An 18,891-nucleotide genomic window follows, 5' to 3' on the forward strand; every position below is an offset into this window, starting at 1 on the left:
AGGAACATGGACGCACGGATAACCTCCCTCAATTCTTAAGTGGCCTGGCCATTAGTTTGATACAAAAATACAAAAAAATGAATTAATATTAGTTTAATTAGTAAGCCCCCACTACCAAAGCCCGTTTCATAGGCCCGACATCTAGGCCCAACACCTAAGCCCATAGTAAAAAAGCTTAACCCTTATTCTTAAAACTTTATCACTAATCACGGTTAACTTTTTTCAAGTTTTCACAATCCACCCCATGAATTAAAGTTGTAGATTGTGGTGTGTAACTTCAAAAGAGTTTGTAAGAAGTGAGGTTCATCCTAAATTGTTTAGAGTTTTAATGTGGGAGTTAAGAAAAATAAATGTTGACTCTTGATATATATTTGAGTAGTTTTAATCTAATGAAAACATGAAAACTCAAGTTGTTTGGTATGGAAATGACATGAAAACATTGAAAGAAGTATTGATTGAAGATGGAAATAAGAACAATAAGATAAGATTGATTGATTGAAACAAACAAAACAAAATAACAAGATTTAAATATAATAAAATGAAGAACAATAAAGTAAAGGACTTGAATTGAAAAACTAGACAAGAAAATTAAAACAAACCAAATGGTTTGGACCCTAAAGCAATGGATGCTTTCTCTCTCCATAACTTTTAGATTATATACCCCTACTTTTGCTTTTTACTAATTTGCCCTCCTCCATCACTTTTGAGACACCTCACACTTCACTTCTGCTTTTGTTTTTGTTTTTGTTTTTGATTTCTTCTTGACCAAGGTAGGTTTTGGAGAATGTCATATTTTGAGATAAGGGCCTCCATATATAGTATTATGAGTTGAGGGCTTTGACCTTTGACCTTGACCTTTGACTTTGACTGTTGACTTTGACTTTTTTTAGCACTTTTCCATAGCAGCTTATAGTCTTCATAATAAGCGTGATTAAGGCTCCTTTTGGTGCTAAGACATATCTTTTATGATAAGTGGTTTGAAATTCTCCATATCTTGAAAATGGCAATAAAAGCTATGAGTTGTCTTTTCGTTAAACATAAGACGGACTGTAATACAGTAATATAAGGGTAATAAAACGCACATTTGGGAGCTGATCAACACCCCCAAATAGCATCTTGCTTGTCCTCAAGCAAGGATGAGAGATAAAAATAAGATAACAAATGAGTGATTTATTATATGTTATACTAATATCGTTTCGTAGAGTGCGATTGTATTGACCATATACAACAAGGCCTTAAACCACTATGAATTTCCTAGTGGATGAGCTTCAAGCCTCATGAGAGTTTTCCAGTGAAGGTATTCACATACTTCTTCTATTTAGTACAAAGGTTTTGTTTCCTTATTTATTCTCAGAAGTTCATACATCTCATTAGCGGAGAATACGGACAAGCTCCTTTGAACTTAGAACAACATATGTATAGTAATTTAATCATCTCAAGATAAATGTGCAAAACATAAGCAATGAAATGCAAAAGCAGAGTTGTTTATGAGACTTTTAGAGAGCATCCTTAAGGTGGGTTCTCACAGAGGTGTGTTGCAATCACAACTCTCTGATAGATTCACTCAAGGTTCATTCTATCAAGTGCAGCAGGCACTTATATTCCTCGCATACTCAAATTATATCCAAAGAAACTGGGGTCGATTGATCACGCTTGCCATTTACTATCACACAATCCTATTCTTGATCGAGCTAAAGGTCTTTTATTAGGAGTTATGGGGCTAGGGTGATGGTTTTGAAAGAAAAAGGAAGGGAAAAATAAAATCTGATAAGTTGAGAAATTGGGTCTTCAAGATACTTGTAACTAGAGAAGAACCTCATTTTGCTATTTTTGCTTCCGAATTGTGACACATTCTTTTAGCCCTTTGGCTTTGTGATTCCATATGATTGTGAATTTTTGGAATTTCTAACTTTGCTTTTGTTTTTGGGGTTTTAATGTTTATTTAGCTATATCGATCCAAAAAGGGCCTAAATTCTCTCATAGGATATGGCGTGCTGATCAAGCAAGTGGACGTGTGGTCTTTCTATCTAGACATCCTTTGTGTCATTACTCAATAATCATTCAGATGAGGCTTTTGGCTAGATTCTCACAAGATATGGAACTTAATTGTTCTAACCTTTGCTTCGGAAACTCACTGCTATATACAAACAAATGCTGATGCATGATATTCATGAAAAGATGCAGAAATTATTGTAGGTATATTAGTCTAAGTACGAAGAACGAATGTTTACTCTATTGCTATAATGAGACTTCTAAACTTTTTATTCATCATAGAAAAAGGAAACAAGACTTTTTAATACTAAATGGAAAAATATTTTTGGTCTTTTTTGAAAATTTTTTAGAAAGGAAGAAATATACTATTATATCTACTATATAGAAAATGTCTAGTTTTTGCAAAATGTTACTATACCACCCCTAAATAGAACTATGCTTTGTCATCAAAGTATGAAGAGATAAGGAAAGAGATTACTATAGAAACATGAGCAAAAATGGCGAGACACCTATATTATGTTCTTCATGATGAAAATACGCTACCCCCAAATAAGTTTGGGGCGTGGGTTCTTTGATATATAACGAGAAATACATGGTTTATTATACTAGGGATATTTATTCTACTATGAAATCTTTTTGGGTTTTTGTATTTTTGAAAACGTATGTAATGCAGAAAAATATAGAAAATCTAACATGCATGATTATTATTACACTAAAAAGTTAAAAATGTAAAGTATGTAAACAACTATCTATATAGACACATATCTAATGTGTGAATGGTGGGTTTTTTTTTTTTTTTTTTTTTTTTTTTTTTTTTTAATTTTTTTAATTTTTTTTAATTTTTTTTAAGTAATTGTTTTTCTCAATCTAAAGATTTCTCTAACCATATAGAGGTTTTGACAAGAAGTTAAAATTATACGTTGATCCGGTATCATTTTAGTTACACTGGGCGTATAATTTTTATTTTTATATCCTCAGGTTTTGAAAACTATGTAGAGATGTTATAAAGAGATTTGTACTCAAAAGTCGTGATTCTAAAAGCTTATCTTTTGAAAACAAATCATAACAGGTAATCTCAAGCAACTTTCGTGTCGGCTCTTTATTGAACTCAATCTAGTCAGACTGTGGCTTTAGTTATGTGTGTTGGGGGGTTTACTGTGCAAGAAATAATGGAAGGGTTTAGTTGATTGGACACTAGTGGGTGGTGGAATTAGGTCTTTTTGGTGGATTTTGGTAGATCTGGTTAAAATGGGATGGGAATCAATTCTCTGTTCTGATTGCTGTAAGTACCTTGTCATTGTCTTAATGTATTTGATGGTTGATGTGATGATATGCTGGTGAGCAAGGGACAATTGGTATTTATATGGTTTAAGCTGAGATAGAAAGTGCATGGTGATATGGGCGACCCTTAGTAACTGATCCTCAAACCGCCCTTAGAAGAATGGAGATTGCGTACTTCTAAGGGTTGGTCTATGTGAAATCCATTGCCCATTTTCTTTTTGGAAAATCACATCACTATTGATGTATCGGGAATCATCTATTATGAGAATGGAGAAAAACAACTATTTTGAAAAAGAAATGTAAAAGAAAGAAAAAGAAAATTGTATACTCGCTCTATAGGATCACACTTACTCAAACGACGAGTAAAAAGTGTTTTACAAAGAATATGTTAGATATACGTGGACTAAGGTTTTGGCACATACAACCACACACTCCAAATGGAGTGGTCCAGTTACCTTAATGATGCACTCATATGGAATGCATCGAGAAAACATAACATGGATCTTTTATAGTCAGATATTGAAAACTTTATGTGGGGTCGTTTTAAGTCAGATTCCCCAAGACTATGCATAAGATGGATGATATGTTGTTAACTATATACTAATAATCTAAACAATTGGAGATCTTTATAGAAAAACATATAAAAGCATACACTCCCAAACAGAATGAAATGATACATTTGGAGAGTAAGATGCATAATGATAAAAGGATAGTGTAACCCATCATGGAACTTATGCAATAATCTGTCATGTTTGAATTGTCCAAAAGAGTGAGAGGTTGGTAATATATGTCCTTCATGAGGCTCAATTGATGGGAATATGACATACCAGGTTTCTCAACTATTGAATTGATAGACTCTTGAGTTTGTATATTGGGCGAAGTCTCTTTACTGGGAAAGTTTAGAAAATTATGAATGATCTCAAAGGCAATTGGCTTAAGTGCGAATTTGAGGTTTCTTTGAAATGGTTTCATGGTACAGTCCTCAGAAATTGGGGGATTTTTTATGAATGGAGGTTGGATATCAAGAGGTGTTGATTTGGGATGGTGATGGTTGGGTGGTGGTTCTTCACATGATCTCAAGGACTAAGAGAATTCAGCAAAGATCAATCTTATTCTAAAAGCACCTTCTAGTTTTGGCATGTCCACAAGATTGTGGTTCATATCTGCATTAGTAAGGATGTCACAAATTTGTTCCATCGATAAGTCCTTAACGACCAACCTAAATTGAAATTCACTTTCCACCATAGATTTTACTCCCTCTTTTCCAAACACTTCATTTTCTTTGTCCTCTCTGCCTAGATCTTCAAAAAATTTCTCAATTCCATTTTCCAAATGTGTCGAGTCTAATACATGCTCTTGAGTTTTTTCTGCTGAAGTTTTCTCAATTATGGGTGATGATGCATTAAGGCATGTAAGAGAAACTATGACTTTGGGCATATAGTTATCATCATGATAGCTGGACTTCTCACGATAGTCAGGTGGAGGTTGATGCTGATTTAATTGGTCATGAGTATCAGGATGGGCTTTAGCAATAAGCTTTGTTATAGTAACACCTTGTTTCTCTTTTTGGTTGGGTTCTGGATTGGTGGGAAGAATATTAGTCTTAGATGTGGCATTATTTGAATCAGATTGGAGAAAACATAAGGTAGTTGCTATTTGCTGAGTTAGTATTATTTGCTTGGCCGTTTTCTGGTAGAGTTGGTTTGTGATGAATGGTGAAGTAGGATATGAATTTGATATGTATGGTAATGGGTTTTGGTTGAAGCCGCACTCTGACTGACCATATGGATGGATGAATGGTGGTTGACTATTTGTGATGGAACTCCATGAATTGTCAACATGATTAGAAAACTCTTGAGTGTATTGGGTACTCCGGAAGTTTGAATATTGAGGTTCGTAATCGTAAAGAATTCCCGTAGTAGACTCGAATTCGGTATATGATGGACAATGAGATAACCAGTGATAAGGACTACCGCAAAAAGAACAAGGTTCTGGGTTTGCTTTGTAATTCCATGACGGTTGTGATGCATATTGATAAGACATGAATGCTCAATCAATGATGATGCACAAATAGTAGAAATTCTTTTTTTTTTTTTTTTTTATTTGTGAGAATATTTGCTTTGGCCTATAATTTAGTATGTCTTGTTCAGGGAAACAATTGGGCGTGAGACTAGGATGGCTCTACTACACGTCTCAGAAAAGTAGGCAGTCACTTCACTAAGTGGTGTGCTACCAAGAATATCACTCAAGATGAATCTGGGGGACGAGAGTGAGGAAGGTAGTTGGTCCACCGGAATCTGGTAACTGATTACTCTAAATCCTCATGGCTATATTTTTGTCCTTTTCTGGAGGAGCGTGACTACTTTGGGTTATAGTTGATTGATTTTAATTAATTTTTTTGGTATAGGGCTTCAAGAATCAAGCAACGTTCAATTTACCTTCATTGGGGAATAACTTCCCAATGGTTGTTATGTGGCTCGAGTTCAGCCTTATGTGCGAATGTAAATTGCAGTGCTGAAATTAAATTTCAAACAGTCATGTAAGCATGCTTGAACACACAAGGTATCCTCCTACTTGGGCTTTGAGGAGGTTTAGAATTTACCTCTCAAGCCGTACTTACGCGCTACTTGAAGAGAAGTCGACGTCGGTTGGCGCGTGATCTGAGAATCAGGCCCAACCTTCCGAGATTTATCCAGTTTTAAGTTACAATAAAGGCCCACTTAAAAAGTCCGCAAGTTGGATTTTTGATTATTTATACAACTTTGCTTTCAAGGGCCCAAACTTAAAACTAAACTAATACTATACTAATCTATTAGATTAACTAGTTTTAGATTGATAATCGAGATTAACTAGAGTCAAATGGACTTAGAGTGTTGATTACCAAGTTGATTCAAAGTGTGCGAGCTATGATTCACAACTCGCCTCATACACTTGAACTTCCTAAGGCAATGAAAACTCTAATCCCTTGGTAAATGTACAACTTCAACCAAGTTTAACTTATGTTCATCCACAAAAATAAATCCAAAACCAATTTTTCCTAAATTTTTTCGTTTTTCTTTTTATCTCTAACTATTACAAACAAATTCCACTGATTTATCCTACTCTATTACAAAATCCGGGCTTGGTGTTTAACTATTCATCAAAAAACAACTGAACTGCCAAAAAATTGGACCCTTGTGCCTGGAGGTGACTGGGCGGTCGCACCCTGGCTAGACCGAGGTCGCCCGCCGATTCCAATAAAGTTTGGTCGTCTTTCAGCTGTAACTTCAGCTTTTTTCCAACTTGTTGGTCCCAAACCCTGATTTGCAAGAAAGTAAATCAGTACTAAAAACAACAAAATAAAACGACGAAAAAAAAAATAGAAATAGAAAGATGAGAATGGTGCTTCCTCCTTAGATTCTTAACCAAGCACTCTTGCTCCTTCAATCCATGACAACGGCGCCATTTGAATGCTGTATATTGTGGTATGTAACTTCAAAAGAGTTTGTAAGAAGTGAGCTTCATCCTAAATTGTTTAGAGTTTGAGTGTGGGAGTTAAGAAGAAGAAAGGTAGACTCTTGGTATAGATTTGATTTGTTTTAATCTAATGAAAACATGAAAAATCAAGTTGTTTGGTACGGAAATGACATGAAAACCTTGAAAGAAGTATTGATTAAAGATTGAAATAAGAACAACAAGATAAGATTGATGGATTGAAACTAACAAAGCAAAATAACAAGATTTAAATAAAAGGAAATGAAGAACAATAAAGTAAAGGTCTTGAATTAAAAAAAGTAGATAAGAAAATTAAAACAAACCGAATGGTTTGGACTCTAAAGCAATGGATGTTATCTCTCTCCCTAATTTTTAGATTATATACCACTACTTTTGCCTTTTACTAATTTGCCCTCCTCCAGCACTTTTGAGACACCTTACACTTCACTTTTACTTTTTGATTTCTTCTTGACCAAGGTAGGTTTTGGAGAATGTCATATTTTGAGATAAGGGCCTCCATCTCTGGTCTTCTGAGTTGAGGGCTTTGACCTTGACCTGTGACTTTGACTATTGACTATAACTTTTTTAGCATTTTTCCATAGCAGCTTCTGGTCTTCATAATAAATGTGATTAAGGCTCCTTTTGGTGATAAGACACATCGTTTATGATAAGTGGTCTGAAATTCTCCATATCCTGAAAATGGCAATAAAAGCTATGAGTTGTCTTTTCGTTAAATATAAGACGGGCTATAATGCATTAATATAAGGATAATAAAACGCACATTTGGGAGCTGATCATGAACCAAGACCAATACTTGTATAAGTGTTCCAGTAGTAAAAGACGTGCTTCAAGGCTGTTGAAGGCGCTATTCATACGTGTAGCAATGATGCTCTAAGGTAACACCTATTTACATCCTCACATCTGCTGTAAGAGGATTAAATTTCTAGTAATAATCAGGCTATTTTGCATGCTTAATTAGGTTGATTGCATATTAGACATACAATTTGCATGAGATTAAGATCTACTACGCATAAACCTGCTTTACTTGTTTACCGTAGACACAATACCACACGCCTATCTAGAAATTCACACACCACATCTGTAACAATGGCTCAAGAGACAGAGAGACCTCTCTCTGATTTTTACAAGGCTTTGAACGATGGACCTGACTCCTGCATAATTCTTGCAGATACTACGGGAGATTTTAGAATCCCCCCCTAATATCTTTAACTTACTACCTATTTATCATAGGTTAGACCATGAGAAACCCTATCACCACTTACGTAGGATATAACAAGTACTAACAACCTTCCATCATCCTTAAGTAGGTCCTGAACAAATAAAACTTAAGGTGTTTACTTTCACCTTAGCTGACAAAGTGGCTGCTTGGCTAACATCACAAAAACCAAACTCTGTGGCCGGACACATGGGAGAAACTAGTTGGGTTATTCATGGAACAATTCTACATACCACATAAGACGTATGAAATGCTTCAAAAGATCCATTTCTTCTGCCAAAACCCTCATGAATCTTTTTCAGAGGCTTGGAGTAATTTTACGGATCTCCTAATTGAATTTTCACACCACAACCTTCAGAAAGACATGTTTGTTTGTGCTTTCTTCAAAGGTCTTTCACAATACCACAAGGAGACTCTAGACATCATGAACAGAGGAAATTTCTTAAGTAAAAGAGCATCTAATGCGCATATCTTCTTAGAAGATCAATCAACTAAGAGGAGCAACTTGGGAGGTAGTGAGTACTCCCGCTCCAATACTTGTTTATCAACAGCTAAAGCAACCAACATAGTTGAGGCTACACCCAACCCTGACTTAATATCTCTAATAAAATCCCTCTCACAAAAGGTCGATGCCCTTTCTATTAACAAACAAGAACTGAAACCCAATCCGGTCATGAACATAAACACTGCTTTGTGTAATGTCTGTTTTAATCCTAACCATACCAATTCCTTTTGTCCCTTACTCTAGGGTTCACCTCCACCATAACCCATAGATAATTACGCTTTAACCAAACCTAACACAAAATGGATGCAGGACACTAATTATAATCAACAACAATAGCCTACACCTCCATGCTTTAATTATCAAAATGTTAGGCCCACTACAAATTCCACTAATTTAACCAACATCTAGGACAAGGAGATTAGGTGACCAGAACATAAGTTTAGTGCACGCACCTCAGTACTATCAAAATTATAACATAAACACTCAACAAACCTTAGTCCTAATCACCCCTCCTATTACTGCACAAGTGGCTAACCCACAAAAGATAACTTATTATTAACCATGATACAAAACCAACAACAACAAACTAATATGATGCATGCATTATGCCAAATGTTATTTGATCTGTCTCCTAACCAAAATAATAACCAACAAGGCGTGTTTTCAGGTCAAGTTGTGCCTAATCCTAAGTTAACAAACATTGCCTTTGAAGTAAACAGTATTCAATGTAATGGTAATATAACCCAAGAGGAACTACAGGCCGTCACTACATTCATTCGGGTAAGGTAGTTGATAACCAAGTGACTATGCCTAAAGATCGCCCACAAACTAAGAGAATGCAACCATACCAAATACTGTCATAGAAACTGAAGACCTTACAACTGTAGAAGTTCCAGTCCAACCACAACCAAAAGGGAAAACCTTAATAGAAATTGATGATCCTATAACTATAGAGGTTCCAATATGGAAACCTAGTTGGAAAATGGCAAAAGATAACGACAAGGTTAATACTAATGTTAACCCATATGCTAAGTATAAAGAAAAACCACCGTTTCCCCAGAGACTAGTTATGTCTAAAAAAGACGAGAATTTTGATGAGATTAGGGAAGTGTTTAAAAATCTAACTATAAACCTACCTTTTCTAGATGCTATAAAAAGTCTACCTGGACATGCTAAGTTTCTAAAAGAGTTGCGCACCATGAAGAGGAAAACCAACATACCCTACGAAGCTTTCTTAGCTGAATAATATCCTTCTTTATCTAAACATAACAGAATCATCAAGTACAAGGACCCTGGTCGTCCTACTGTACAATGCACCTTAGGTGATAACTTCGTAACAACTGCACTATTAGACCTAGGGGCGAGTGTTAACTTGCTCCCATTTTATTTATATAAACATCTAGGTCTCTACGAATTTAAACCGATCAAAATGAGTTTGTAGTTAGCCGATCGTTCTATTAAGTATCCCAAAGGCATAGCTGAAAACATTCTAGTTAAAGTTCAGGATTTTTACTTCCCAACCGACTTCATTATTCATGACACATAAGTTGCTCATGATTATATTCCAATCATCTTAGGGCATCTTTTCTTGGCAACTACCAATGCCCAAATTAATTGTCCGGATGGATCAATGATTCTTTCCTTTGGAAATCTATCTATGGAGGTTAACATATGTAAACTGAAGCAGGGACAACTAGGTTTGCCTGTAGAAGGTGAAGTAAGTACATTGAGAGTTTTGTATCTTCTATTAGTGTGGTCGATGCTTTAATCCCCACACTAGTGGATACCCCTCTTAGGGAAGAAGACAAAGATCATAGTTTCGACTCCCTGCACATAACAGAAATAGAGGAAGAATTTTCTACCCTGCTTTTTGACCCTATAAGAGATGGAGTCAATCTCATAATGGACGAGATAGATGAATTCTTCAAAGATGCAAATGAATACCACAATTACGTGGATGCAAACAACCTAGATGAGGAATTCGATGAGTTTCTAAGAGCCTGTGATGATCCACCTTCTCCAGAACTACCTAGAACACCACCTGACCATCATCCAACTGAGCTAATCCCTAATAAATACCAATCATTTACCACCACCTTGATTCCCCGCCCTCCACCTTTTTAATAGAACCCTGAGTTTGCACTTGACCTTCTTGTTTCTTTTGTGCTTCATGACTTTCTAAACCCATCTGGTGAAGAAGTAATACCCAAGGACACGCCACCCGATCCTTTTATTTTAAGATATGAGACAGTTTAGACCTACACCATGAATAAATTTTGTGCTAAACCTGCATTCTTATTTTTTCCATTCCTTCATTCTAAAATTTATCCATATCCCACATATCTTCCATAACCATCCATTTTCTCACGATCATTCACTAAGACACCCTTTTATTGGAGGAGAAAGAAGAAAATACACGCTTGATTAGGTTATAGGTCCATTAGACTTCACTCTTATTCTGCTAAGCTACGTCATAGGAAATCTTGGTGCTTGATTCTGTTTGGGGGTGCTTTCTGTGTTAACTATTTATGGAAAGATCCACAACTATTTCGGTTGTTGATTTATGGTAAACTACATACTAATACATGTTTTAGATAAATTTTCGAGTATCTGACTATAAAAGACTCACCATTAAGGTAACCAGACCCTCCTTTTGGAGTGAATGGTTGTAAGTGCCAGATCCTTAGTCCACGTTTTATGTAACTCATGCATTCATCTCTTGCACTTTTTCTCGTTATTTGATTAGTGTTCTCTATGGAGTGAGTTTCATTTTTATTTCTTTTTCGTAACCCCCTTCTCCAAAATTGTTTGGGGATGGTATAGTTACTTTTAGCACATTGTACATTCACATATTAACATTGCATGTATAAATATTGAAATATATAATCCATGGGCCTTATTGATTTAATTGGGAAGCTAATCCTATAGGAGCCACGATATGCGCATGCTTGATTTGTGAGCGTATGGTATTATTATATTTCTATAAGAGTCCGCTTATGTTCCAAGCGCTATTTATTATTTCATGTTAACTATCCCTATAATAGGAGGAACTCATATAGGAGTTGTGCATGATTTTATTTCTTTCTATTAGTATATATTATCATTCTTTTTCAGGTGCTCCCATTTAGAATCACATTTCTATGGTACTCTCTATCCTTTATTTTCATTCCATACTTTGGGGACAAAGCATGATTCTATTTGGGGGTGGTATAGAAACACGTTGTAAATGTTTAAGCACATATTAAGTTGTACATTAAGTATTAGTTGTCGTATAAAAATTAGAAAAGTAAAAAAATCATAAAAATAGTTCATATTATGTATTTAGTGATAATGGTATTGTTCCCTTCTCCGTGATGATAATAGTCTAGAAATCTCACGTACTACTTGGAATAGGATTTATTTTTTAAAACTTAGATTAATATGTAGGTAATAGTCATTGCGTCTTTTCATGAACATCTTGCATGAGCATCTATGATTGTACTTGACAGTATTTTTCTGAGACATAGTTTAGAGTACTTAATACATATCCTCTGAGCATTTAGCCTAAAAAACCTTATATAAGTGAAATATCTGAGTGATGACACAAGGGAGAAGTAAAATCCGAGTAGAGAAATCACACATCCACTTGCTTGATCACCATACCATATCCTAAGTGAGAATTTAGGCCCTCTTTGGATTAATATAGCTAGAAATTTTAACTTAAGTATATTTTCTGCTAGTCGCCCCACTGAGCCTTTCATTAGCCTTTTCACGAACCATAACTTCTTTACCCAATAACACAAAATAAAAAATAAAATCAGCCTACCTATCTGGATAAGTCTGAAAAATAGGATGAGTGAAGAAAATAGAAGAGAAAAACCTATGTAAACAAAAATTAGTTAGTTGCTTCAAAAGAAAAAGAAATAGAAAAAGAAAAGAAAAAAAAAGTTTTCAAAAGGAAAGAAAAATAAAAGTTAGAATTCCAAAAATAGAATCAAAGGGAGTCAAAAACCAAAACAAAAGGGCTAAGGATGGTAACAAAGTGTAGAAGCAAAATAAGAATAAGGTTTTCTCTAGTTACATATTTTGAAGACCCTATTATCTCAGATTTGTCTTTTTGAATATCCATTTCCTTCATTCCTTAACCAACACCTATGCCCCATATCACCTAATAAAAACCTATAACTCAATTAGGAATAGGTTGGTGTACCACTATAAGAAACAGGGTCATTGGCGACAAAAAATACTATCGCTGAAAATTGCCAAAATGCCACCAATTGTATTTTGCGTTGATTTTTGGAGTGTCATGTCAGCGTCGCTAATGGTATAGTCAGCAATGATATGGGCCTACGATTTTTCAATGTCGCCAAATATCATATATTCACCGACGATTCCTACTGTCGCCATTTACCTAATTTCGTCGCTAACTATTTTCTGCATTCTAAATGCAATAACGTAGCAAAAGATGGGGTTTTTGCGACATATTCAAAATCGTCGGTAATGAGGATTACTAGGTACGTTTTTATCGTCGATAGAAGTTCAAAAAATTTGAAAATTTTAGCGTTATTAGTGACGTTTTAATCATCACTATAAGTCCAAATTTTTTTAAAAAAAATGTAGTATTAGCGACGTTTTTAGTGTCCCTAGAGATAATAGTAATTTGAAACTTTGTTCATATAAGCGATGTTTTTATCGTCGTTAAAGATTTAAAATATTTGAATTTTGTGTGTTTTTAGCAATGTTTCCATCGTCGACAAAGCTAAAATGAATTTAAAAAATTGGTGTTATAAGCGACGTTCTAATCGTCGCTGGAGTCCAAAAAAGTCTATTAGTTGTGTTCTTGTTCCGACATTACATGCGCTGCAAAAGACTATTTTTATCACTAATATCGTTGCCAATTGTGCCCCACAAACTATCATTTAACAAATAAACCTAAAAACAAAAACCATAACATCAAATATCTAATAATTTGTAATAAACAACAAATTTTCAATAAATAAAATTGGGTCAATTCACTCCGTTATAAACAAATGAGTTGCATATTTTTTTTTCTAAACTCTTCTTAATAATAAAGGTATTAACGTAACAAAAACAATTCTAAACATCCCTCATGTAGCTTGCAAATGAAACTGTCTTCACTAAAAAGCAAAAAAAAAGTGACATAAAATAGCATATAGATTCATCTGAGGCCTCTTGCAATTCCAAACCGCCATTTCTTCACAACACTCCTCTTTTGATGTACAATTATCTGCACACGAAAAATGTTATCTATTAGACCTTTCGCATTGTAGAGCATAATAACATGAGCAAGCAATATACAAACAACTGAAATCATAATCAATACTAACACAAGGTTCTTCGTCCTGTTCGTTTAAGCAAATAAATTAAAGTTGTGATTATGACTGAAGAATCCCAAGTTTAATCGAATTGTCCAAAAATGAATGTGGGTGCGCACATATAATATATGTCACCGTAGAGTTTTTTCCTTTTCTTTTTTCTGATTTTTTCCCTGGAGTTTTAAGATAAAGAATGTATAACAGATAGTCCCAATTGAACTGTCCTCATTTCTAAGTGAACTATCAAGAAACTAATAACAGATGGTCCAAGTGGAAGGACATCTTCATCTAAAAAGAAGTGTGGGGAATGCGGCAAGTGAACTAAACCCAAGTCCTCATTTCTAATTCCAATTCCGAACATTACACCAGGAATAACTTCTTGATAGAAACCAAAATCCTTGCCTGCCATCACCTTAATTTACAAACTCATATTATCAAAAATTATTCAGAAGTCTTAACTTAAACACCATACTCAAACAAAATATGTTGGGTTCTTAAAGATTATGCAGTAGGCTGATGGACGATATATCGGTAAGTAGCAACCCTCCTTCGTCGAGAATTTGTGTTATCAACAACAGCCATCCATTTTGCCTTCTGAATAGCAATGGTGTAGCTTTTCTCAGCATTTGGAACAAACTCAGCTGCATAGTCTAACTCCCAACCGCCCTCTACTAACTCCCATGTTATGGTCGCACCAGCCTCAATTCCATCAATCTCTAGATTAACCTTCTCTCCTCCTTTAACAATGAACTCATATGCTGGTTTTGGGACACCATCCTATGAATCACCGTGTCGAGACCGATTACCAGATTAGTAATTGGAATGTTCTCTGGCCTAATGTACTTGTCAAGGGTCTCTGCCACATTCCCTTCTCTGACTATTACAAACTCGCTCTTAGTTCTTTGAGTAAGAAATGGACTAAACATCCCATACAACATACTGAAGTACCATGGAACATTGATAAAAACCTTTCTAGCTACCAGCTCAGGATAGTTGTCTTGAAAGAGAGATATAATCTGATTTGAAGCTACCCTTAACTCTCTCTTTGGCATATCTTTCAAGTCAGTTACTTGTATAATTGAATTAACACCACCAGGCTTAAAATGCAAAAGTTTGATACCCCTTTCAAGCACTTGAACTCTCCATTTCAAAAACTTCTTCAACTTCTCATCATCCCCAAATATCCTTTCATACATTTCTCTATCTTTAAACACACCATATGCATTATAACACACAGGTGTCCATCTTTATCATAGCTATGCATATAGGCTACAACCCCTTCAAGTTCCTTAAACCCCAACTCTTCATCAACTATACTTTCAGCACCAAACTCTTTTCTCCAAGCTAAACACTTTTCCAACATAGTAAAAGCCTCAGACACTCTAAAATCTCTTGCTCTTAAAAACTTCAACAGAATAACATCACCCCTTTCATCACCACTTAAAAGAGAAGTACCCCACATGGAATTAGACTTAAGTGAAGTAGTTGAGAGTCTCTCTTTGAGTTCTTGTAAAGCTTTTTTCTCAGAACATTTTAAGTTAGAAGTAATGTAAGTGTCTTCTTTGAATGATGAAGATCTAAATGAAGCAAAAGAAACAAGACTATGTATAACTTTTTCTGGTTGGGTTGAGAGAGGAGATAGTATAGCTTTTTCTTCCATGGTGAAGGTTCTAACCATGAGAAATGCAAATGAAATCTAAGAGAAGATTTACCATGTCAACTTGAAGGCTTCAATAGATTGACTACTGTGGATTGAGTTCACATGGAAAAGTCAAATTTTCACATGGTCCTTCTATACATACTCTGTGACATCCTCCCAATTGGTTTCTCATCACTTCTCTTGATTAATTATGACTTGAAACAAAATTGAAAACTGCCATTTTATTTCCAATCACACTATCCGGGCACACTCTATCAGATATTTTTAACATGAACAAAGCAACATAAATGAATCTTTGCTTATGTTGCTCCAATAGGATATACGCTTGCCCCCACAGAGGACTTTTCAAGGGAGTTTACCATTAGGTTCTTAAGAACCTGAAACATACTAACATACTAACTCCTAACATCTACCAAGAGAATGTGGAGACAGAAAATAAAGCATGCAGCCATTGGTAAAATTACTGCTACATATAGAGAAAGGTGGTAAACTAAAAGTTATTTTACACGGCATAAAGCTGGTAAATGTACTATAACTTGGGGACAACTCAATGACTCAATAAAGTCAACCCAAAGGATAGTGATGCCATATATGGAGGGTTATTCATTCTATGGGACTTCAAACAACTAAAACCCAATGAAACAACACCAACACATATCAGAAAATAGTTAAATTCATAGATCATACCACATTGAAGGAGGACTACCAAACTTCTCCATGAGATAGTCCAACTAGCATTGTTGTTGTTGAATTTGCACCTGGTGTGTTGCTTGTGTCTCTTGAGCCGCTTCCTTCCATTCTCGCAATGAGACTTTGCCCCATCTGCCCTTGCTCTCAACTGATCCATATCTGGGTGTTCATATCCAGCCACACGTTTATAGGATGGGGGTGCCTCACCATGTCCCCCCGTTTATAACCATGTCTTATGCCCAAGACTTTATAAAAAATCTCTTCTTTAGTCAAAGGGTTAGAACCTTCTGGTATAGGTTGATTTTGGAGTTCCACCATTCTCTCCTAAAAAGAAAAAAAATAAATATAAATATCTCACAAAACTACAATTTAGTTAACTTAAAAGGTAAGTACAAGTTACTTACATAATTATTTTCTGCTTCAGGAGAAACCCAACCTTTTTTGTCACTGAAATGAGTCTTACGATGCAGTGCAATCATCCCAGCCTCTTGTTGAGTCTCAGGATCAATCGGCTATTTCATTTCAAAAGACAAACAAACTCCCAAAGTTAGTACTAGAAGAAGACAAAAAAACTATTTTTAATATCTAAAATGAATCATTTAATTAACTATACCATGTCAGCCCGAATACGCAGAAAAGATTTTGAACCAACACAATGGTTGACGACGAGGCATGAACAACTGTACTGGTTATGCATACTAACATCCTAGATTAAAACCATCGTCGCCACTGAAATCATTATCATCATCATCGTTGTCACTCGCCACATCTAAAGGTTCTCCATGGTATATCCAACAAGTGTAATCTTTGTCAAAACGGTTATCATACAAATGATCTTTTACTTCTTGGAACTTTCTATACATCTTATTATTGCACTTCTTGCATGGACACTGTGCCCTACCTACACTGTCTAAATGATTGCTAGCAAGGACAATAAAATCCTTAATACCTTGGGCATATTCAATAGGCCTATTTGGCATATTCATCTAACTCTTATCCATATTTGATCCTATTTATCCATGAAAATAAACACCATCATTTGCATTGAAACCAAAACCACTGTCCTATTTAACAAAAAATGGCATGCATTTAATTCATCAGGCTATATACTTAGGGTAATTCTACAATACTACATTTAAAAAACTAACTTATATTATACTATATATGCTACACTTACATTGATATCACATGCAACTAAATTAGTAGTTCAATTCATAAAGAATGGAAGTTCCATGCAATTAGTCAATATGTAAGGAAAATGTCCCTATCACATACCTTTAGATTTTTAGTTCTCCAGATAAATTGAAAATATATGACAATAATAGTTAAACATGCATACAAATCAGACCAGATCATACCAATTTGTTTATGATATACTCTAAGCGATACATATCAAATAGATTAACTTTTTCAACTAAGATGCCTAAAACTAAGGCCATTTGAATAAGTTTGTAAGAGATACATGCTAGCAGAAAAACTATCCCTAATTATATTTATTAGGAGTGGGATGCACAAACCAGAGATCAAAAACACATGTCTACAAATAGTTCTAACAACCAAACACGAAAAGGATTAGGTAGTAATTACTAACAACAAGAACACATAGCATAGTGTCAAACACAAAGTATCCATCATACAAAGTATGTAAACACAACCAAAGCCCGACCTAAACTAATGAGTAAAAAAGTTTACACTTCCTAAAACCACCAAGTTAACAACCTCGCTTAATTTTTTTAACAACACATGTCTACATGCTGCAACAAACACAGATCTAAAGGATTAGGCAGAGAACCAAGTAAAAATGAAAAGAAAAGTAGCAAAGTGTGAAACACAAAGTATGCATCAGACATGGTATTTAAACACAAACAATCCTAAACTAATGAGTAAAAGAAAGTCGATTCACATGCATGTTACCGATCAGCAACATTTGTTTGACCAAAAATAAATTTATGAAGGGCAAATCCTGAAAAAAGGGAGAAACTCTAGACTACAGCCAGACCACAAATCCCTTAAGTCAACCACACTGCCAATGTCCACTGTGAGACTTAGTACATTCGCCTCCTTACACAGTGGTTATAAGCATAGTGACAAATCCAAATAATTTATACCACTCTAAATAACATCTCACTTCCAATGCCACTTTAAATTCTTGCCTAGAGACATCAAAACCGAACCTAGACAAAAAGTATAAACCCTTCTCCCAATTTGGAACTGTAAACCGCGGGAGTGAGTCATTGGTGTTCACCAGTAAAGGGTCCTTCCCCTTATCAGTTAGCAGGGAGTTAATAGAGACAGAAGTCTACTAGAGTTTACATAAAGTAGCATAAATTACTAAAATTAATCATCAAAAGGTAGCAATACTCTGACCCATAAGTTTAGTATCAGAAGTGACCGATGGAAAAAACTATAACTACTGAAGCTTTGAATGTTACCAGAAGTGACCGATGAATATCTAATAACTTAACATAAAACGAACGTGAAACTCTGCAAGTTCAGGAACAAATCAACTAAATTACTTAACAAATAAAAAATAGATCCGACCAACACAAGGTTTCCACTTTTGGGTGAATTTTAAGATTTATCCAAACAATAGAAATAGAAATCAAGCTTAAAATTTCACGCAAGGCATCACCTTTTTTTAATTCCAGAGAGAGGGAGAGATAAATAGAGAGGGCGTACCTTAATTTTAGTGCTTCACCTTTTGTTAGCGCAAGGTTGATCCGAGAGCTCCTTTCTT

General features: G+C 35.1%; 1 pseudogene; it reads right to left on the reverse strand.

Moving 5' to 3' along the window:
• Positions 1-14,305: 14,305 nt before the first annotated feature.
• Positions 14,306-15,464, reverse strand: LOC147493915 (patellin-6 pseudogene; annotated as a pseudogene).
• Between the last annotated feature and the right edge of the window lie 3,427 nt (positions 15,465-18,891).

This window comes from Coptis chinensis, chromosome 6, assembly GCF_015680905.1.
Source record: "Coptis chinensis isolate HL-2020 chromosome 6, ASM1568090v1, whole genome shotgun sequence".
Classification (NCBI taxonomy): domain Eukaryota; kingdom Viridiplantae; phylum Streptophyta; class Magnoliopsida; order Ranunculales; family Ranunculaceae; genus Coptis; species Coptis chinensis.